This window comes from Papio anubis, chromosome 1, assembly GCF_008728515.1.
Source record: "Papio anubis isolate 15944 chromosome 1, Panubis1.0, whole genome shotgun sequence".
Taxonomy (NCBI): Eukaryota; Metazoa; Chordata; class Mammalia; order Primates; family Cercopithecidae; genus Papio; species Papio anubis.
The window spans coordinates 54,595,089-54,619,743 of record NC_044976.1 but is presented as its reverse complement, the minus strand read 5'-3'; the positions used below and the strand labels follow the sequence as shown (position 1 = coordinate 54,619,743).

Here is a 24,655-nt window from a genome sequence, read left to right as displayed (position 1 = left end):
AGTAAGGAAACAGAACCACATATAATGAGAAAAGTAGTTTTCACACATTAGAAAATCTCCAGCTTCCAGAGATACTTTGCTATTGCAGAGCCAGTGTGCGCCATCATTGGCTTGTATTTTGGCAGAGGGAAAGTTTATACCATCACGGCCCATGCATTTTCCATTTAGTCACTTCTTTAAAAAAAAAAAAAAAAAAATATATATATATATATATATATATATATTGCCAGGAAAGACCTCATAGCATATTGGGCAGGCAGTCATGAATAAGGTTGGTACTTGAGATATGTTAGGACTTGGGCCTAAATTCTGGCTTTGTTATTGGCATTGTCACTTAATGTCTTGAACCAGTCTCATTATCTGTAGTCTCTTTTTATCCGCTAAGCTTCATATAAAGACAAAAAGGAATATATAGATAAAATTGCTTTATAAGTTGCATAATGTCCTACAGGTTGAAAAAGTCATTATTGATGGCAAAAGTTAAAAGTTGTAACCTTTTATCTGTTAATAGGCCTAACTCTTAAGGGTAGTAGAGAATAGAGATTTTTGAAGTTGTGTGTGAATGTATGTTGGCAGCAGAAAAAAACGAGACTGCACTTGCCTGAGCCTCAGAGCAAGTGTCTCATTATTTATTTATTTATTTATTTGATAGAGTCTTGCTCTGTCACCTAGGCTGGAGTGCAGTAGCGCGATCTCAGCTCACTGCAGCCTCTGCCTCCCGGGTTCAAGCGATTCTACTGCCTCAGCCTCTCTAGTAGCTGGGATTACAAGCACCTGCCACCATGCTTGGCTAGTTTTTGTATTTTCAGTAGAGAGGGGGTTTCACCATGTTGGCCAGGCTGGTCTTGAACTCCTGGCCTCAAGTGATCCATCTGCCTTGGCCTCCCAAAGTGCTGAGACGACAGGCGTGAGTCACCGTGCTCAGCTTGTGCCTCTTTAAATTTTGCATTCTAGGCAACTCTCTTCCCTCTCTCTTGTCCCAACCCTGAGTGTTATCTTGGTAAGGTGACTCTCTTTACCTGAGGGTGAATCTCAGAAAGGGATTTAGTTAAGAACTGTCGGTTGCCATTTCTAGCAGTTGAGGGAATGGGTGCATTAGTCCTGGAAGAAGGAATCTGGGCAGCATGGTACAGCATCCACTAAACCTCTGTGGAAAAGTTTGGCAGTCTCTAACAGAGCTAAAATACACTTACCTTACAATCCTGTAAGTCTGTTCTTAGGTATATTTCCAAGAGAAATGGAACCAAATTGTTCATAAAAATATCTACACAAGAATATCCAGAGCAGCCCCAAACTGGAAACAACCCTTTTGCCCAGCAAAAGGTAAATGGAGAAACAAATATATTCAAACATTTTAATGCTGCTCAATAATACACGAGTTTCACAGGTAGAGCTCTCAAACACTATGCTAAGCCCCAAAAAACTGGGTAAAAAATAGTACATTCTGTATGATTCAATATGAAGTCCTAAATAAGCAAAACTCATTTATGACTAAAAACAAATTTTGGAATGACTATCTCTGACATGGAAGACTGTCTGGTCAAGGGCATGAGAAAGCTTTCTGGGCATAGGAATGCTCTATATTTCATTAGAAGTGTTGATTACACAGATGTACACATTTGCCAAAAGTCATCATATTCTTAATATTATACATTTTACTAAATGTAAATCTAACTTAAAAAAAAAATTTTTGTCTAATTGGGAAGATGCAAATTTTTAAAGCTTAGATTTGGCTAAGAGGTGACTATTCAGATTTAAAGGATTTTATAGCATTTCTCACACATATTAGAACGTATTAATGATATTGCCTGACCAGGTAAATAGAGAAAGTTACTTTCTTTCCATTCATTAACCTGTTCTCAGGTTAGTAAGTATTCAAGACTGTCTCTGTATGGCACCTGATCTCCTAAAGTACAATTGTTACAAATTTGGAAACTAAACTTTGAGCAATTATAGATGGTCATAGAAATTCAAAGTCTGCTCAAAGAGTAATTATGCCTTTGATATCAAAAAAGGACTTCTTGGTGTGATGAAGCGCCATAGAACATGGACAATGCATATAAAGGGAGTCAGAACAGGCTAGATGATAGATTTTTTTTTTCTTTCTTTGCTCTAAGTTTTCTTTTCTTTTCTTTTTTCTTTTCTCTTCTTTTCTTTTCTGAGACAGGGTCTCACTCTGTTGCCCAGGCTGGAGTGCAATGGAACGATCACAGCTCACTGCAGCCCCACCTCCTGGGCTCAACCAGTTCTCCTACCTCAGCCTCCCAAGTAGCTGGGACTACAGGTGTATGCTACCACACCCAGCTATTTTTGTGTGTATGTGTGTGTATTTTTTTGTAGAGATGGAATTTTGCCATGTTGCTTAGGCTTGCTAATTTCTTAAACTAATTCAACTATCTATATCATTTGTAGGATGGTTATATATAATTGTTTTTAAATTAGGCACATAGAAAACAATAAGTACCTCTATTCCATAGTGTGGTTTGGTCACTCCGAAAAAGTCTATTTTAAGAAATATTACCAGGAATGTCACTGATGAGCAAACTATCTTCGATTATTCTAAAAAAGGTAGCAGACAAAATCACACAAAAAGCTTCTCTTACAGAATGTTATTTAATAAGACTTATTTCTGTCTGAATTCATTTGTTTGTATTGCCTTGAGTTTTAAAGAATTTTAATTTAATAAAGTAAAAACAAACCAAAATGACATTATATAAAATTTCCCAAATTTCACTAAATTCTCATCCCACAAATCATCCTGTTTTATTTCCTGTTGTTAGTGCCACTGAGAATTCTTCTCAAAGTAACCATGACTATTTGTATTTTCGATGGCGAAATTGGGCAACAGGAGGGAGAAGGCGATGGTTTGTCTAAAAGCTTTCTACAAAAATGTGCTCCAGCTTTCACAAGCATTGGAGTTCTCATTGGGGAGTGATCAGCTTCACTTGAAAAAGTAACTCCTTTGTAATTTTTTGGTTAATTTTGTCAGAAAAGTTTATTTTCTTTCCATTCATTAATTTATTCTAACTTTTATGCTTAAAATATTTATTGAGCACCTACTATGGGCCTCTATAATACATGGTATGCATTTTACACCATATTGTATATGATATTGTATTTGCTGATATGGTATAAAGAAAAATAAGTCATCATTGACTGAATTCAAGACACTTGCATTCTATAAGAAGAATAAATTTGAACACAGCAAATCAACCCAATATAATTTACTTTAATACACTACTGTTAAGGTTACTTCGAAAAATGATATTAAAGCAGAAAGAACAAAATCTGAATTTTGGTGAGAGTTGGGAAATGGCCTAATTTAAAGATTCGTACCTATATCATTCATGCTTTCATTTCAACCCCCCAGTTAATTAGCAACATGGATTATGTGTTAGCTTTTACCCTTCTCCTTCAACCTCCATCTTCTTATCTTGTAGCTCTCTTGGGTATTTTTGAAACACAGAAAATGCATTTAACCAAAAGATTTTGCTACTGAGTTTAATTAACTTGAAACACTTTTGTTTTTAAGTTTGTCCCAAGTCTTCTTTATGCATGTCATGAAATCTCAGATTTAGCTGGAGTCCTCCACCTGATATTTGGAGATGACACTGAGGGGCATATTTCCATCCGTTTTTATCTATGCACAGATTCTCCTGACTGAGATCAAGCCCATCGTTTCTGGTGCTTTATCTTCTGTTTTTAAGGAATCTAGTTTCTCTATCAGTAGCCGCTGGTCTGCCTTTCAGTGCCTGAGTGTGACTGAAATTCTCAGATTTCATACTGTGAGACTTTGCCTTGCTTAACCAGGAGAGAAAAGTTTATTTCTTTAAGCTCTCAGTTTTCATTGTTCTTTCTTTCTCTGGGATTTCTCCCAGTTTCTTCCTTTACTGCCAGACATAGGGTTATTACTAGCCTCCAATGGAGGCATTTCTCACCCCAATCTGCTGATTTATTGTCCCTTCCATTTTTTCCATAGCACATTCGATAAAATTAATAATTGCCGTCAATCAGGCTCAGGCTATGTGCCAGGAATTGGACAGTTGTTTTTACAGACAATATATTTAATCCTAACCATGATCCTGCAAAGTAGGCATATTATTACCCATGTCTAATGGTAAAAAACCTGAGACTCAGAGAGGTTGGGTAACTTGTTACAAAGTGAGTAAACAGAGAACCAAGACTGGAACCCAGATATCTTGACTCCAAATGTTAGATTTTTCCCAGTTTACCATTTTGCTCTGTCTTGAGGCATAGTGCCAGGAACTTGTTAGGTATTTAATAGGTGTTTGCCAAATTAATGTATAACTACGTATGTGGAACCTCCTATATACCTTTTTCCTATAGTGAAATTCTAAAAGTATCTGTAATTGGTAGCTGGTAATGGTCTTGCTCACTAGCCATAAACAGCTAGAAAAAATGAGTAATATACATGGTACATCTGTTTTCACACATTGGATGATACAGGATCATGCTCTATGAGAGAAGGTAAACACATCAGGTGAGCCCTATGATCAACTCAATTTTCAGTTTGGGGGCACTTTCTGGAATGTGGCACAGGGAGGGGGAACCCAAGCAAAGCTTGAAAGTTTCACTGAGTTGAGAAAACAGAGAGAGGAGTTAAGCCCAGAAAGAGATCCAGAAATATGCATAGGAGTTCCTGTGAGCATTTGGCTGAATATTATCTGGTGCATGTATAGAATGGGACTCTCCCAGGTCAAGTGAAGAACAAGTATCTGGCAAAGAATTCCTAATGAGGGAGTGTAAGCCAAATAATTCCTAGAGCCAACAAAGGGCTGGGAGTTCTGACCAACCAGAACACAGAAATCTTGTTAAACCTCTAGGGCATTCTGTAGAGATTCAGGAAGATTCATGCCATGGTAGCAGAGTAAAGGATAGTCTAAATCTAGAGTTATCCTAACAAGGTTTAAAAACAGTATGTGAAAGCAAAAGCTGATTCACAAGCAACTTAAATATTGAAAAAAACAAGCTGTCACATTTTTTAAAGGAAGACAACAAAATCTAGATATTTAATAACATAAAACTTACAATGTCCAGCATCCAATAAAAAATACTAGCTATGCAAGGAAATAGAAAAATGTCACCCATATCTGGAATAATAATCAGTCAGTAGAAATGAATCCAAAAGTTATTGAGATGATGTAATTAGATGACAAGAACTCTCAAATTGCTATTATAAATATATCCAAGTATCTAAAGAAAAATATAAACACAACGAGTCAAGAAATAACCAAATGGAAATTCTAGAGATGAAAAATGTAGTATCTGAAATACAATATTCATCTAATGGACTTAACAACAGAATGAAAGATTAGCAAACTTGCAACTAACCAACTGAAGATACGTAGATAAAAGAGGCATAATACAAAAAATAAACAGCACCTCAAATACCTTGAGAAAATATGAAATAGTACAATATCTACATAATTAGAGACCCAGAAAAAGGAGGGAAGAAAAATTATTTAAGAAATAATTGCCGTTTTTTTCCAAAGGATCTCAACAGGATAAACACAAAGAAAATATCAAGGTGCATCATAGACAAATTGTTGAAAATCAGCGATAAGGAGAAAACCTTAAAAGCAGCAAGATAAAAAGATACATTATGTGTAAAATTTAAAAAGAAAACAATGATTGCTGAATTCTCATCATACCAATGCACAGAAGACAATAGAACAACATCTTTAATGTGTGAAAAGTAAAATATATATATATACATATATATATATATGTATGTATGTCAAACTTAAGTTTTACATTCAGGAAAAATATTCTTTGAAAATAGAAGACAATGAGATTTCTGATTTGTGGTCATCACTCCCATTCTCATAATAAGAAAAAAGCTGAAAAACTGGAAATCCACAACTCTTCTTAAAATTGAGGTAACAGGGCAAGCCATTACTCTGAATATTAGAGAGACAGGAGGAGGAGGATACAAAGAATTCAGCTTAAAGAAAGAAGAAGCCTTGGAGGAGAAGCCTGGTGCTGGAGCCTGTACCACTTTCCACAACATCAACTCTGCTACTGTATAATAACAGGGCATTATGGCCAAAAGAACTGTAAGCCTCAGACCCTATTTAAGGAAGAGTCTCCAGGGAAATCTAAAAATAACAGGGAAGACTAAAACAAGGACACCCAGAGAAAATGTTAGCCTCTGATATCTACAGCTATAGTAACTGGCAAATACAATGTAACTCCTAGCCAGATCAACATTAAACCTCACACATAAGGTCTATTTACTTCACTTCCTTCTAATCGATACATCCTCTTAGGCTGTCAACAAAAAACTAGAAGACGTGAAAACACAAAAACTCTGTCTGAAGAGAGAAAGCACACATTAGACTTAGACTGGTAGAAATTTTGAATGATCAAACCAGATATTTAAAATAACTATGATTAAAATGCTAACAGAATGGAAAAAGTAAACAATATGCACAAATGGAAGGCAAAACAAAGACATTTTCAAATAAGCAAAAGGTGATAGAATGTGTCATCCACAGACCTGCACTATAAAAAACAGCAGAGGAAGTTCTTCCGTATGAAAGTAAATGATCCAGATGGAAACTGAGATTTACAAAATGAAACATCACTGGAAATAGTAAATATATAGGTAAGTATAAAACATATTTTTCTCATTTAAAAAGAGTATCTTTAAGGGCAAATTAATTATTTAAATAAAATAATAACTTCATTGTACAGTTAACAACATACGCAGAGGTGAAAAGTATGATGAGTATCACAAAGTAAGGGGGGCAGAAATGATAATTTACTCTTTTAAGTTTCTTATATGATATATTATTTGATATTTGATGAATATTATTTGATGGTAGTCTGTGTTAAGTTAAAGAGGATACTGTAAATCCTAACGAAACCACAAAATAAATAAAACTAAATGTTATGGTTAATAAACCACTAGAAAAGATAAAATGTAACACAGATCCTGTATAATTCATCCAAACAAAATCAGAAAAAGCAGAAAACAGAAATAAAAAACCAGGTGGGATCAACAGAAAACTAACAAGATAGTAGATGGAAACCAAACATATTGGTAAAATGGTAAAAATATATGTATATTCTAAAAGAAAATAACCTAACTGAAATTGCCAACATTTTATAAAACCATATATTCACTGAACATCAAAAATGGAGAGCTCTTATCCAAGTCTAAATAGATTTAAATTGAGGATGCTGTCCATCATAGTCTTCTCATTTTCCAGGATTAGTTCTGGATGGTACTGCTGCCTCCAAGCAGCACCAAGATTTAGGAGGACTAACAGTGAGCGGACATAACAATAGGGGAGCTTTGGGTCTCTTTACTGGAGTACTGGCCAAGGGCAAAGGAATGTAGATAAATATTAACTATGGAATAAATGATCCTTTATAGAAACAAAATCCAATGCAGCTATATCCATGTTCTTTGTTGCATTTTATGTATATATGTGTCTGTGTGTGTATATATATATATATATATAAAATATATATAGACAATTTTTTTATTTTTCCCTTACTCTTAATATTTTATATGAGCAGTGTTGGTGATAGTTGCCTTTTTAATTTAGTTTTTTAGGTCATAGAATATCCAGGTAGAATTGTGAATCATGGATATGGTGGCTGACAGGGCTTTATGCTTCTCGGTTTTTGAAAATGATAACAGAATTTTTGTACGAGGAAGAGGTACATCACATTGTGCAGGGCCATGATTCTGTTATCAATGGAAATTAAATATGGCTAAAAGGGTGAGAAAGAATCTGAGTAACTAAAGGGCTGGACTGCGCCAACTGCTGACTGCTGTCAGCTCCTTTCCAAGTTTTCCATGCTCTGTTCTGTATCATAGGGACTAGACTTCTGCAAACTACACTTCCCAAACTCCCTTGATGGTGGGTTTCCCTTTCTATTTCACCGATGGGAGGTAATAGCAGCAGATTGCAAAGCAGAGCTAGAACTGGGGCAGGGAGACAGATAGAGAGGAAGGTCATTGCTCTTCTCTTTATGCTTTTGCTGTTGCCACTGGCAGATCTGAGTGGCTATGTACTCTAGCCACCTTCAGTAGATCTAGCCGCGTTAGATCTGGTGGGTGATTGCTAGTGATGGCCAGAGGTCATGGGCTTCAGTGATACCAGTAAGTTGGGGAGTTGTGATTATAGCAGCATAAGCAGTAGTTGCTGTCTGAACCCGCAGCAGCAGAGTTGGCAGTTAGTGTTCCTAGGCTCTGCTAACACCACCTCCATCCTTCTGTGCCCCCAACCCTACGGGTGGTAGCAGCTTCCTGAAGTTACTAATCTCTGGGATTATTTACAACCCCGTTTTGGCTTCCTTTGCTTTCAAATGCTTTTGGAACCAAGTGCTTGCATCAAATCCTCCCTCCCAACCCTTGTTTGAAGTAACTAGTGTAGTTTTCAGTTTCCTGATCAGACTCTCACTGATTTAGGGGACAGGAGAGATTTAAGCAATTATAAGCTCCTTCTAAAGGGTTTCCTAACATCTCCACTGCAGGATAGGCCAACTCGTGAGGTACTTACCACACCCCTGTCTCTTTGGGCATGCCAAGTCCAGCTACCCCCAACTCTCAGGTCTTTGAGTACGTTCAAACAGACAACACGTGCCTAGGATTCAAATTGAAGCTGGGACATGTTCAGCAGGTATTAAGGTGGTTTATATTAACCTTAAATGTACCTTTTAGTTGTAATATTTTTGAATAGTGGTTTCCATCCTGTGGATCATTGTGGGATGTTAGAGATTTTTTTTGGAAGGGATTCATAAATCCATGTGGGCACGAGAATTTGTATACTGGAAAAATATGGTTTCTTGAAATATTATCTTTTTTAAAACAAGTGTAGGTAGATAGTTTCAGGATTAGTAAAATATAAATTTATGAAATACAAATTTATATAAATGAATACATAGCTGTTTTTGGTAACTGCAATTTAAAAAATCAACATAGTCTAATAATATTATTTTTACTTCTTGTGATAGGGGTAGATACAAAAATTATTTTATTTTTAAAAAGAAGCACTTTTACCTGAAAGGGTTGTAAACCATTGTACTAGAGCTTTGACTTTCAAATATGGCATAGTTTCAAATTCAAATGACTGAATTTAAAAGTTCTAAAGACTGCAGTGTTTGGAGGATAATTTTCTGGAACCAATCTTTGATTAACAAGAGTTTACTTTTTTAAACTATGATATTCCTAAGTAAATCAGATTTAATATGCTTATGTCATTTTAGGAATTCCATCACAAACGGGCTTTTATTGGCAAGATAATTAATTTACGGACATGCATAGTTTTTGTTTTCTCCTTAACAGAAAATTTTAATTATATCTTAAGAATCCAGGGAGCAAACTTTGAGAACAGCAGTAAAATACAACTTGAAGGTGACCTTAAGTTATAGTCCCTGGTTTTCTTCCAACTGTCAACACAAGTGCTGCCATTTTAGGATGTTAGATTAACTAACATCATTACTTCTGTCATAAAAATTACTAGTGACAATGCATTGTGGTTGAAAGAAGGGAACCTAACATTTACTGGTGGCCTACTAGCAGGATGTCAAACCAGGTTATGAATATGAAACTTAACGGAAGCGCCAACATTGCAATAATTTGGCCAGGAACATATAGTTAATAGCTAGCCAAGGCAGAATTTACATAGATGTTTGTTTGGTTAAGAGCTAGATTTGACACCAAATGCCTGAGTGTGACCCCAATTCCTCCAATAATTATCTCTATGACCTTGGTCTAGTCACTACCTCTAGCTGCAGCTTCCTTATCTGTAAAATGGGAACAGTTACACTGCCTCTATCATAGGATAGTTTCAGAATTCAATGTGATGGCCAGGCGCCTTGGCTCATGCCTGTAATCCCAGCACTTTGGGAGGCCAAGGTGGGAGGATCACGAGGTCAGCAGATTAAGACCATCCTGGCTAACACGGTGAAACCCCGTCACTACTGAAAATACAAAAAAATTAGACGGGCGTAGTGGCGGGCGCCTGCAGTCCCAGCTACTCGGCAGGCTGAGGCAGGAGAATGGCGTGAACCTGGGAGATGGGGCTTGCAGTGAGCTGAGATGGCGCCACTGCACTCCAGCCTGGGCGACAGAGCGAGACTCCGTCTCAAAAAAAAAAAAAAAAAAAAAACCCACACAGAATTCAATGTGACAATGCATATTATGCACAAAGCATATTGACTGACACATAGTAATTACTCTAAATGTTAGCTCTTACTATTTTTATAGTGCTCCCATTTTCCTTGAAATGAGAGTCAGTAAAATTGATGTTTAGACCTAAGTCTATCACTATCACTAACAACTAAAGTTGTATGAGTTTCAAAAAGTCACTTCAACCTCTAAACTTCAGGTTTTTTAATCTGTAAAATGGAGATAATTAATAATTATTTTCCAGCCTCTTTTGGAGGCTATTATACAAGAATGAAATGAGATTAAGGAGGCAAAAAAAAAAAAAAAATGATTTGTGCACCATCATGAGTTTATAAATATATAACTACACATTATACTAAATATAGAGTTGTTTTTGAGAGCTTCACCTTGGCTTAGAGTTCATCCGTTTTAAGAATAAGGTGTTGCCTCATTTAAAGTTTTGATTTATTTACATGTTTTCATATGTAATTTTAAATGTCTTCAGGAAAGGGTGTGCATGCTCTGTTTGAAACGCATTGCCGGTTTCACTATTTCTTCCTCTTCCCAGAGAGAGGCTCAATTTAGCAGCAGAGCAAACCGGACAGTTTCTCACCATTTGTTTCACCAGAGAAAGAAAGGGACAGCAACTTGGAGTCTGGAGCTGACGCAGAGGATGTTTCTTGATATCTTCAAGTTGAACCTGTCTCACTTGACAGATTTATGCTGCTACAGCGGTTCTTCTAGTAAGAAGTCCCTTGTCATCAGACACTGCATTTCACTTGGTGATTTTCCAGACCCCTCAAATCCTCTATGGAAAGAGGTAGATCATGGATATAAATATAAAAAGATTAAAATAGCAACTTGCTTTTCAATTGAGTACAACTGTTTATTCACCATAGTCAAAATGAATTAAATTTTTGGAAGTTATCCCATTAGATTATCTTTAAATGATTAGTATAAAGCCAGAAGATGTATTTCACTTCCAAAGGCATAACTTGTTAATCTCAATTTTCTACAATTTCTCTTTAATCTCTCCTTTTCTCTCAACCCCTTGTGTTCATTCCCTATCCTTGCTTTTTTAGGCTACTGCCATTCTTCTAAATCCCCTTTCTCTAGTCTTCTAGCACCTTCACATTCCAATGTCCACCTTGTTGCCTTGTTGCCAGAGGGACCTTTATTAGATACACATCCGAGCTTGTTATTCTCTTTCAATATCTCCCTATTACCAACAACCTCAAAGTGCACACATTTTGCATAACAGTAATCACAAGAAATACTAGCTTCCTACATCCCTTCATTGCCTAACCTGGCGTTTAAAGCGTCCTCAGTCTGTTTTCCATCTGCTCTTATATTTTTATTTTCTTCTGCCCTTTTCCACTTTACAAATTCCCAGTCATCCAGGACATCTTTATGTTCCCCAAGGATGAGTTAAATGTTCGTATTTCCATGCCTTTTTTCAATTTTTTCTCTCTCTTCCTTGACTAGAAAATTTGTATTCATCTTTTTAGAATCAGTCACCTTGTGCTGCATCCTTTGTGAAGACTTATTTGCCAGTCCCTGACAACCTCCCTTTCCCACCTGTAGGTTCAGTTCCCCTACCTCTGCGCTTTCATGGCATCTGGTACCTATACATCTCTAAGAGTACACTTGGATATTAGCCTGGAGCATTTGTGCACATGGCTGTCTCTCTCAGTGGACTGTGAGGTCCTTGAGGGTAGAGACTGCCTATCCTATTTTATTTTTTGAGTCATTAGTGACAAATATAGTGCCTGGCACAGGGTGCTAGTAGACTGTAATGGCTCAGCAGTTAAACTACAGATTCAAAAAGACGTGAGTGGAAGTCTAATGTTAGTACTTACTAGCTAAGTAATATTGGGAAAGTCACCTGACTCCTCTTTTAACTTTTTAACTTTTTTCATCTGTAAAATGCAGACAATAACAAAATACTTATCTTATAAAGATGTTACAAAAATTAAATAAGTTAGTATGTGTAGAACTTTCAAAGCAATGTCTGGCATAGCAACTCTGTACTTTGTATTGGCTTTTGTTTATTATTATTAATATTATTGTTACCTCTTACAATTGTTGGGAAGATTACATAAGATTGCTCATACATGGGAAATGTTTAGCATGGCAACTGGCCTGGAGTATATGTTCAATATAGATTAGATGTTTTAATCGTTATTACTTTTATTATTAAGAATTGTTGAAGAGATGATCTTCCTGTTTTCTTGTCTGTTGCCCTTTAGATACCATCTCTGGAAGTTCCACTAACTTCAAAACTCAGTACATCCAAAATTTGTCTCACAATATTCTCCTAAAACATGCTCATGTAAAAATGCTTGGCAGAGCAGCTACATAAATATTTTCTTCCTCCCATCCTGTCCCCTTCCCTCTCTTCTTCCTCCTTCTTCATCCCTTTCTGTTTTTCTCCCTAATTATCCTATCACCTTTCTCTTGGTGTTCTAAAATTACGTTAATCTCTTGCCTCTCCTTCCCTTCAACACAATATTTCACTGATTCCCATGACATTTTTGAAAGATGTCTGGGTTGCATATATTTCTGTGTCATTCCCTTGGCCCTTTCTTTGAAGAGTTTCACCTGCCACCTGGATCAATTCCTATTTTTCTGCATACACTTCAGGGCAGGGACCCAGTATCACAAAGCTGCAAGGTAAATAGTCAATAAAGGATCAAATCTTAACTGCCTACATATGCTCACAGGAATATAACTGAATGAGGCCCACCAGCAACCAGGAAGTGAGCTGAGCTTAACATATGGGAGAGATCCTGTCTCATCTGCAGAGAAGAGCTGCTATATGGGAAAGTATCTGCTCATTGCTGCCATGTGGAAATGCTGGTATTGCTGGACTTTCTGATATTTTAGGAGAAACTGCTGATCTGTACATGAAGTCTGATACATAAATGATGATACTATATTTATATATCTATTGGTAAATAAATAATGTCAACTGGTTCCAGAAAAACAAACAAACAAACAAATAACAACAACAACAACAAAACGCACTGTGAGGGCTGAACAAGCCTATTGATTAGATTTGGCACATTGAAAGAGACGTTAAGGTTCCTAAGTGCCTGAAAAACTTTTGTGAAGTTGTTTATGAGAACAACTTCTGCAAAGTTTCAGGATACAAAATCAATTTACAAAAATCAGTAGCATTTCTATACACCAACAACGTCCAAGATGAGACCCAAATCAAGAATGGGGTCCCATTCACAACAGTCACACACACAAAATACCTAGGAATACGGCTAGCCAAGAAGGTGAAAGATCTCTACAACAAGCTTATAAAACACTGCCCAAAGAAATCAGAGATGACACAAACGGAAAAATATTCCATGCTCATAGATAGTAAGACTCAATATTGTTAAAATGTCCATATTGCCCAAAGCAATTTATAGATCCAATGCTATTCCTGGCAAACTACCAGTGACATTTTTCACAGAATTAGAAAAAAAAAAACTATTCAAAAATTATATGGAACCAAAAAAAAAAAAAAAAAAGAGCCTGAACAGTGAAAAATACATTAAGCAAAAAGAACAAAACTGAAGGCATCACATTACCCGATTTTAAACCATATTATAAAGTTACAATAACCAAAACATCATAGTACTGGAACAAAAGCAGACACATGGACCACTGCAACAGAACAGAGAGCCTAGAAATAAAGCCACATGCCTACAATCATCTGATCTTTGACAACATTTACAAAAACAAGCAATGGGAAAAGATGTCCTGTTCAACAAATGGTGCTGAGATAACTGCCTAGCCATATGCAGAAGATTGAAAGTGGACCCCTTCTTTTTACCATGTACAAAAACCAACTCAAGATGGATTACAGACTTAAATGTAAAACCTAAAACTATAAAAAACCTAGAAGAAATCCTAAGAAAAACTATTATGGACATAAGTCCTGGCAAAAAGTTCATGACAAAGATGCCAAAAGCAATTGCAACAAAAAGAAAAATTGACAAATGGGATTTAATTAAATTAATGAGCTTCTGTACAGCAAAAGAAACAATCAACAGAGTAAAGAGACAACCTACAGAATGGGAGAAAATATTTTCAAACTATGCATCTGACAAAGTTCTAATATCTAGAATCTATAAGGAACTTAAACAAAATAACAAGCAAAAAACAAACAACCCCATTAAAAATTGGGCAAAGGACATGAATAGACACTTTACAAAACAAGACATACACACAGCCAATAAGCATGAACAAATGCTCAACATCACTATTTATTAAAGAAATCCAAATCAAAACCAAAATGAAATACCATCACACACCAACCAGAATGGCTAATATTAAAAGTTTAAAAATTAACAGATGCTGATGAGGCTGTGGAGAAAATAAAACACTTATACACTCTTGGTGGGAATGTAAGTTAGTGCAGCCATTTTAGAAAACAGTTTGGCAATTTCTCAAATAACTTAAAATAGAACTACCATTTGACCCAGCAGTCCCATTATTGGGTATATACCCAAAGCAATGTAAATCTTCTACCATAAAGTCACATGCATGCATATGTTCATCACAGCACTATTCACAATAGCAAAAACATGGAATCAAATGCTCTTCAACAGTAGACTGGATAAAGGAAATGTGGTACACATACACCATGGAATACTACACAGTTATAAAAAGAACAAGATCATGTCCTTTGCAGGGACATGGATGGAGCTGGATGTCATTATCCTAAGCAAACTAATGCAGGAACAGAAAACTAAATACCACGTGTTCTTACTTACAAGTGAGAGCTAAACATTGAGTATACATGAACACAGAGAAGGAAACAATAGACTTTGGGACCTGCTTGAAGGTAGAGGGTGGCAGCTGGGTGAGGATTGAAAAACTACCTATTGGGTACTATGTTTAAAACCTGGGTGACAAAATAATCTGTATAACAAACCCCCATGACATGCAATTTACTTATATAATAAACTTGCTTATGTTCCCTTGAGTCTAAAATAAAATTAAAAAAAAAAATCAAGATTTGAGAAAAGAAAATGTTTATGAGAACAAATGTATCCAGGTCTTTTTACCCTCCTATCTACTTCCCAGGCCTTTATTCAATTTCTTTCTGCCTCCTGGATTTTTCTCTTATTCAATCTCAACTTCAAAGCCCTTCTTTCATACCTTTTATACCAATTGAGAGCTTCCTCTATGGTGAGAAGGTGAATTGATAATAAGGAAATATAAGGAGATAACTGGTGAAGTAACGGACAAAACCTGGTAGAAAATAGAAACAACAGTTCCTCAATTATTTTGAAAAATCTAGTATTGTCTTTGATACTATTGCACTCGGAGGAGAGTTGTAAGCTAACTTTTATGTTAATTGAATTATAAAGCATTTTACATTTCATTAATGTCTAACTAGATTGTGGGTTTCTCAATGGCAAGGAACGGGCATTAAATATGAATTATATTCAGGGCTCCTATAGATCATCAGATAACTGGGTATATAAACATCAACAAATAATTACCTACAAGTCAGTTAGGGCTGACCACCGGTTAGTTTTAGTTAGGAGGGGAATCATATTAATACACAATTAATATAATATTATTAGCTTTAGTTTATTAGCTTAGTTAGGAGGAGAATCATATTAATGTGCAATTGATAAAACAATCTTTCAACATAGGGCTAAGGCTTTTGCTTTGCCTGTAGATCTACTGACTGGAATGGCCAGTTGACCTTTTCTCTCTTTTTATTTCTTTTTTTCTTTTTTAAATTTTATTTTATCATGGTAAGAACCCTTAACATGAGATTTACCTGTTTGACAAAATTCTAAATGTACAATACAGTATAGCTGTAAGTTGCTGTATGGAGATAATGTTTTACAACAGGTCTCTAAACTTCTTCATCTTGCATAATTGAGACTTCATGCTCGCCCAATTTCCTGCTTCCCTCAACCCCTGGCAACCACCATTCCACTCTCTGATTCTATGAGTCTATTTTAGATACTTCATATAAGTGGAGTTATGCAGCCTTTGTCCTGCTGTGATGGGCTTATTTCACTTAGCTTAATATCCTCAAGTTTCATCCACGCTGTTGCATATTGCAGGGTTTCCTTTTCTGAAGGCTGAATATCAGTTGACTCTCTTGAGTGATTGTTCCCATAACCTCCACAATTTTAAGTTTCTTTAAAATGAAGCAAGCTATAAAGGCACTTGGAGGAAATTTGAATGTTTAGGCCTCTTAGATTTTTATTATTTTCCTCCAATCTTTTACCATGGTCTGTTTCATGACTAATTTGACAAGTGTCTTTTACCAAGTTGACTTTAATTAATGGTCTTGATACAGTTGTATTAAACATTTGTATTGAGATAGTTGTATGAACTTTATCATATAAATACAAATCTCTTTATAAAAACTCACATTTTATCGTTTCTCAGCCTTTTGGCTATGATCAAGTGTAAAAACTCACATTTTATTAGCTTACATGATATTTCATTCAATCTTATTACATTAAAAAAATACAACAAAGGACTCTGAGGACAAATACAACTGACTTTTGCTCAGCGTATCACTGGACTGCTGGGAGATAAGATTCTGGCATGCTAGAGACTAGCCCAGCAGCACTGGACACCCTCTATTCCGTAGGCATAACTTTAAATTTTTTACAAAATGAATGGAAACTATTGGATATTCTATCAGATCGGTTAGGCAAAGGTTCAGGTAAGAGAGTATTTACACTACTACTGATTGGATTCAAGTAGCATTTATTGGGTTCTTTACAATAATAATATTTTCTCACCCATGTATATGTTCAGTGCAATTTCCAAGGTGCATTTTCTTATATTATCATACTTTAATGGAATCCCTATGAATAAAACTTTTTTTTCCTTTTTGACAGATGATGAATATAATTTTCAGAAAGGTTAAAGTGACATCCCCTAAGATCATGCAGCTTGAAAATAACAGAGTGGGGTCTAGAAACCTGTTCTGATCTGACCCCAAGTCCAGGACCCTTTCTGCTCCCCCAGTGCTTCCTCTCTATACCAGGCAGTTGGCTAAATGAGTCTTAAAGACTCGTTCAGTTCTAGCATGCTCTGATTACATGATATATTAGCAATATCCTGTATACATCAGCCATTGTATTGCTAGGAGCTAGCTATGCCTTCATATCTCTGTGGCCACTGGCAAGACATGGAAAAGAGGAGATTAAGTGGAGGGACCAATTAGTTTCAGATTGGTTGGGTAAATGTTTCTCAACATCTTTGGGTTTGTCCCTCTCTCCTTTGATGAATGGCTCTCGCCTCTTTTTGACAGGTTGATCTTGAGTGCTGGGCATTTTTCTCTTACCACATTTGCTGCCAGTTTTCCATCCATCCCCTGGGGCTGAGATGAGGTGAGAGGTAAGTTGTTTGTAGGTATGACTTGACTGAGCAGTGCAACCAGGCTGAACGTTCAGAAAGCCCTTCTGTACTTGGAGCCTGCTTTCATGTCTTGAAAATCCTGATTTATTTCAGGACAGGGAAAATCTGAGCTGGCGTGCAGAGTGGAAATTAAAATCTTAAAACTATGTATGAAAATTGAATATTCCAAATGGCCTGGTTTAAACATCACTCTGCATCGTTGATCAAATGTAAAAGTTCTTGAAATGAAACGGGGATTTATGACTAGGTATAGGACTGGAGAAAGGCTTGACGAATATTTATGGGTAACTTCAAGGAATTCCACTCACTGCACTTTAGTCTGATTTTTGTACCCTCAAGTCTCTGCTTTGGAGATTTCAAGCCTGCAAATGCTTATAAATTTAAAAATATTTTGGTTTGGCTGTATTCTTTTAACTTCTGAATTTTGTCAAGGAGTGGAAGAGAGAGACGATATATATTTATTTCCACATATTTATCACACTGCATATGAGTATATGCATATATTTTTCTTTAGATTTATGTCTGTGACTTTGAGAAGAGAAACCTTGCTTTAATTATCTCTGCACACCCTGACCTAATATAATGCCTGGAAAATAAGAGACCCCTATACGTGCTCTACTGACTCATATTTGTTTAGTTATATTTGTTGAACACTTCCTTGTGTTAGGCCCTGTGCAAGTTGCTGAGGGATGTACAGAGACAAAAGGAGAGAGCAGGAATTTAAAAATGACCTTAACTTTAAAACGTAAAGGAATACAATTTTAGAATGCAAAGCATAAACCAGCCAGCCTTACAAATCAGTTCCTTTTTTGTAAGCTTCAGTCAACAGCCCTGCAGGTGAGCAAATGTTGATCATTTCATACACATATCTTAGGTTTGTAAGGAAGAGGCAGGGATGTCTATTTGAATTTTATTCTCCCTTTGGCTGGAGACGAATGAGATTTACACATATAGCCTTTGTTGTTGGACAAGTTGGTGACAATGGTGTAAGCGTCATCAACGAAATCCAAGACATGGTTTTAGGTACTTCCATGTAAATTATCTCAAAAGTTCTGTAAGATTGAGAATTTTACTTATTTATTTATTTATTTTTAGATGCAATCCTTCTCTGTTGGCGAGGCTGGAGTGCAGTGGCACAATCTCGGCTCACTGCAACCTCTACCTCCTGGGTTCAAGCAATTCTCCGCTTCAGCCCCCCGAGTAGCTGGGATGACAGGCACCTGCCACCATGCCTCGCTAAGTTTTGTATTTTTAGTAGAGACCAGGTTTTACCATCTTGGCCAGGCTGGTCTTGAACTCCTGACCTCGTGATCTACTCCCCTTGCCCTCCCAAAGTGCTGGGATTACAGGTGTGAGCCACTGCACTCAGCTGGGAATTTTACTTATATATATTTTAAATGCTGTTCCTCTTCCTGAGAGACTTACCTTCTACCTTTCATCTGTTAAACACTCTCTGTCTTTCAGCTGACAGCTCCAGGGGTGCCCCTTGTATGATGCCTCTTCTTCCAACTGCATGCTGGTTCATAGTCTCCTTCCTTTCTACTCATGTAATGCTTTGCATATTCCGCAAACATGGCACATATGCATCTGTATGGCAAATAGTCTTTTCTGAAGGTTGGACTGTGAGCTCCTCAAGGCAGCTTGCTCGTTCACAGTAAATAACATTCTTCCACGCAAGTGCTCAAACTGGAGCTCTGGGAGCTTGTCCTGCCACCTTCTCCACCTTGCTACTCCTCATGCAATGAGTCATCAGGTTCTTTGCATTTTACCCCTAAATACAACTTGAAGCCTCCAGCTCTTTCCACTGTGGCCATTTAATTCACGTCAGCCTTGTGTCTCTTCAGAGAGCTCCTGGCTGGCCCCACTATTTTCACTCTCCTAAAACTCTCTCTTTTTTCCCTGCTTAAAACTTTTCTGCAAATCCCAATTACAGCTAAAATAAAATCCATAGATCTTAACATCCCCTACAGATCCCTGCATGGTCTGGCTCCTTCCTGCCTATCCAGCTCTATCTTGGACCTTGGCTCCCTGATCTCCAAACATGTTGGTGTCTTCTTTGTCAAGTGCATTTGTACATCATGTTTCCTCTGCCTGGAATGTTCTCTGTCCCACTCTTCACATAGCTAGCTCCTGCTATCTGCAGATTTTAGCTCAAATGCCACAGTCACAAGTGGGCTTTATTGGACCCCTGAGATTTTCTTCAGAGGAGTTTATTTTTTTCTTTATAGGATCTATCGGAATTTTTATTTATTTATTTATTTGTTTTTGCTTAAAGTCTGTCTTCTCCCCTGGAATGTAAGACCCATTGGGAGAGAGATGCATCAGTCTTTGTTTTTTATTTTTCACTGTTTTTTATATATATATAAACAGTTTTATATATATATACACACATATGTGTGTGTGTGTGTATATGTATATATCCAGTAATAAGTTAGTGCCTAAGAGTACAGGAGACATTTTCTAAGTATAGAAATAGTAGTCATGTTTGAATAATTTTATTTTTATCCATTCCTTTATTTAATTTTTTTATAAATACTTAGAAAATGTCTATACTTTGAATGGACCCCTTATTTGTATTTAGTGTGTTTCTCACTAGTAAAGGTAATTAAAATATATATTTAGTTTTTTCTCCTATAGATAGGTCATATATCATATATATCATACATATGATACATATTATATGTATAATACGATATCATATATATGATATATATGATATACAATTATATATCATATATATTATATATGATATCATATTATATTATACATATAATTATACATTATATTATACATATAATATGACATCATATATAATATATAATGATATATAATTGTATATCATAATCATATGTATATGATATATCATATATATGATGATATATCTCTCATATATATATATATTTTTTTGGACAGAGTTTTACTCTGTGGCCCAGGCTGGAATGCAATGGTGTGATCTCAGGTCACTGGAACCTCCACTTTCTGGGTTCAAGCGATTCTCCTGCCTCAGCTTCCTGAGTATCTGCGACTACAGGCCCCCCCCACCACACCCATCTAATTTTTGTATTTTTAGTAGAAACGGGGTTTCACCATATTGACTGCCTTGACCTCCCAAAGTGCTAGGATTACAGGCGTGAGCCACCATCCCTGGCCTATATTTTTATAGGTTGTGAATATCCTTTGATTCTCACTTTTCCCTCACCTAACAGTAACTGGAAGGTGCTAATTGGCCCATCTATGAGCACCTAAAACGCTCCATCTGAAAATACCCCACTTCCTGCCCATGCACGCACCTGTAAGTCGTCCATCCCTGCATTCTCTGGCCTCCCACCCTCTAGGGGAGGTCTGCTTCCTTCACTTTGGTGAGGGCTGCTGAGCAAGCCATTGTAGCCCCATTTTACATACAAGGAAACTGAGGCAAGCATACAGTGAAACGACTTGACTGAGCTAGAACAGAGTCTCAGGGCTACCTGTCAAAGAAGATAGATGGACTAGCCAAGGAGAGTTGGGGAGGAATTCAAACCACATGCCTGGCCTAGGTTGACAGTGAGGCTTAATGCAGGTAACCACACTTCATATCCTGTGCCGGGTTTGAAGTGCTCTGGTGATCTGCAAAGGGAGCCTCAACACAGCCAACTCACTGCCAAAGAAGAAATTCTCACTCAGAATATTTGCCAAACAACATTTTTATTTGAAAGAAACCAAGCCAAATAAAAACACATAGTATTTTCTTCTCATGCCTTTCCTTGCCTGGGATATTTATTTATTTACTTTTCTTTCATTCTCCTGACCACCTCTGACATTGTTTTTATTTTGAGGAGATTTAAAAATAACTTCCCTGTACTCATTCATCTTGCTGTCCTGAGATAGAGGGAATTTTCACATTTTCCAGCCAGTTTTAATGTAGCAGAAACAATCAGAGGTGCTGCTGTGACTTTTGGTGTATTAGAAAAGGCGAGGGCTGGGGCAGGTGGGCTTGGCCAATAAAATACAGCTGGGGAACAGGAAACTGCAGAGAGATTTCCCAGACTTTCCCTGCGCTGGAGCCCGGCTGTGCTCTCCTGTGAAGCTTCACCAGGCAGGCCTCTAGGCTGAATTCCCTCCTGGGCTTGAGAGGGCCCTCCCATGTTGGTTATTCTTGCTCCCTAGTGCAAGACTTCATTTGCTCACACTGACACTGCTTCCCATGTATAGGACAGTGCTAGCGCTGTGACTCATTTCTTGCTGAGATCAGTTTAGACAAAACAGCATCAAATCTGAAGAATTGTGTCCTCCCTGCACCCCCCATTCTGCCCCCACCATTATTTGCTCACCTTTGGAGGTAATCCAGGATAGGAGTCCCTCTGAAGCAAACAGAACATCCATCAAAGACCCTAAAGAACATAAGGTAATAGGCCAGGTGCGGTGGGTCATGCCTGTAATCCCAGCACTTTGGGAGGCCGAGGCGGGTGGATCAAGAGCTCAGGAGTTTGAGGCCAGCCTGGCTAACATGGTGAAACCCTGTCTCCACTAAAAATACAAAAATTAACTTGGAGGTGCGCGCCTGTAATCTCAGTTACTTGGGAGGCTGAGGCAGGGGAATCGCTGGAACCCAGGAAGTGGAGGTTGCAGTAAGCCGAGACTGCGCCATTGCACTCCAGTCTGGGTGACAGGGAGAGACTCCATCTCAAAAACAAAAAACAAAACAAAACAAAAAAAACAGGAAAGAAAGAAAAAGAACATAATTTATTCTAGATTGTTTTCTGTTTATTTCATTGTTCCAAGCATGATTACTTCCATTCCATCTGCAACTTGAATTCCAGATCATCTTCCCCGTCATCCTCCCTGAAGGGCATTTCTGAGAATGTCATTCAAATTACCTCCATGGTTTTTCTGTGGGCCTTTGCTTATTGCTGTTTCCTTGCCCTTGGAATGGCCTTCCCCGGGGTTTTTGTGTTACTACCCATTCCTCTAGGCTCAATTCTAACTCCACCTCGTCCACCCTAAAGCTTTCTTGGAGGAAATTAAGTGTAAAAGCCCATGTTCTAGAACTGGGATTACCTGGAGATTGTCATTATTATTATAATTATTATATACATGTTCATGGTGATGATGTTGGTAGAGGTGAATTCTAAGTTATTCACTTGCTAGCTGTACAACTTAGAGGTATTTGCTTAATCATTGTCTCAGTTGCCATATCTGTAAAGTGGGAATAATATTTATATCTATTTCATAGAACTTTGGAGAATACTTACTGAGTTAAACGATGTGAAGTAGTTAGATTAGTTAAGTGCTCAATATCATCTTCTCCATAAAATCGAGCTGATTTGAACTTCCATGATAATTCTTACAGCCTTCATGCGTTTCTTAAATAAATACTTTTCAAGGTTACATGTGCTAGGCAACTCTGCGAGGAAGATAATCACAGCATAGGATGCCATGTTTATAGTATTGTATGTTTGACTCCTGTCCTTGTTCTCAGGCTGCAAAGCCTGTCTATGAAGGTAAGCACTTCCATTCATTCTGAAGTCCTCACATAGTAGTTATTCAGTGAATGCACCCTGGGTTGAGTTAAATTTTTCTATGGATTAAAGATGTTTCATAGAGATGGGCCCTGAAGGAGCCATATTTTACCATCTGATCATCCCTGATCTCACAGGAGATGTGTATGTGTTTAATGGCATTACTTACTTTGAATAGAGACATACATCCCTTAAAGATAGCATTTGATATCACATGAAACTCAAAGTTTCTGTAAAAGACTAGTACATCAATAACACAACTACTAACACCACTATCACCATCGCTATTGCTATCACCATCGCCACCATCATTATCACCATCACAACCATCACCAAGATATACATCATCATCACCATCGTTACACCACCATCATCACCATCACCACCATCATTATCATTACCACCATGACCACCCCAACACCATCACTTCCACCACCATCATCACCATAAACAGGTATATAATAATAAGGACAAAAAGTTAATAGACATTGTTAATTTTCAAGGTTACCCAATACCTTGATTAGATAGGAATTTCTTTTATTCACATTTGATGAGGGAAGTAAGTTTCAAATGCCATCACTTTTAAAATTCGTATATTTTTTTCTGTTTTAGAAATGGTACTATCAATGATTTTGCAGGGTGTATCCTGTTTGTTCCTCCAGATCCACTTTTCACCTTTCTGCTTACCTGCTTTGTGCTTCAAGAAACTGACTTCAACAGAAAGCATCATCTGGGCTCCTTTACTCTGTAGTGTTCAGCTGAGTTCAGCCAGTGGAAGACGCTAATAGAAGACTGGAAGGATAGAGGAGAGAAAGATTGGAATATTTATTCGCATCTCATACTACAGTTTTTGTAGTGGTTGTTCTTCCTACTGGACAGCTTCCATCTATAACGACAGTTCTCTCCTGGTTCCAGGAACTGCTTTCTCCACTTCTTCTCCTGACCTAGGAGTAGCCACAGCTCCCAGCTGTTGTTAGACCCCAGGTATTTTTTGTCATCTCTTGTTACTTCCCTTAACCCTGCCACAGCTCTGAAAGCAGTCCAGTAATTAAATACTTTTGAATTGTTTCTTTGAGTATGCCACCTGTTTGTTTCGTGCCTGGACCCTGATACAGTATAATACAGTATAATAGATAATGTTCAACACAATATGCAATGTAAAATACCATATTTTACCATTTGATCATCCATTATTATCTAATTGAATTAGATAATACAATTCCTAAAAACAAAAAGGAAGAAAGGAAATAAAGAATAAAAAAAGAAACAAAGAAGGAAAACCAGATTTCTACCACCAAAATGAAATTATTATAATTATAGTGTATTTACTTTTAGCTTTTTAAATGCAATTTTTATGTAGTTGTTACTGTGGTATATATATATTTATGCTTATTAAGTAGTTATTTTTAACATTGCCTGATCTCTATCAACATCATTTTTAATGATTGTATAATGGACTATTTGGGGGTGCTTTAATTTATTTTTCAAGCTACGAATGATGCTGTTTCTATGTTTTGGTTATATCTATGACAGATTTCCTAAAGTATGATTTTTAGATCAAAAGAAATGAATACTTTTTGACTCTCAATCGTATTCTCAAATTTCAAAT

General features: G+C 37.0%; 1 long non-coding RNA gene across 1 annotated transcript in view; it reads left to right on the top strand.

The window, feature by feature from the left end:
• Nucleotides 1-24,335, top strand: part of LOC103885465 — a 29,405-nt gene extending 5,070 nt beyond the window's left edge. Inside the window, exons 2-3 of the long non-coding RNA XR_648558.4 lie at nucleotides 17,442-17,527; nucleotides 23,709-24,335. This is a non-coding gene — a long non-coding RNA (uncharacterized LOC103885465). The remainder of the gene's footprint in view (nucleotides 1-17,441; nucleotides 17,528-23,708) is intronic.
• Nucleotides 24,336-24,655: the final 320 nt, after the last annotated feature.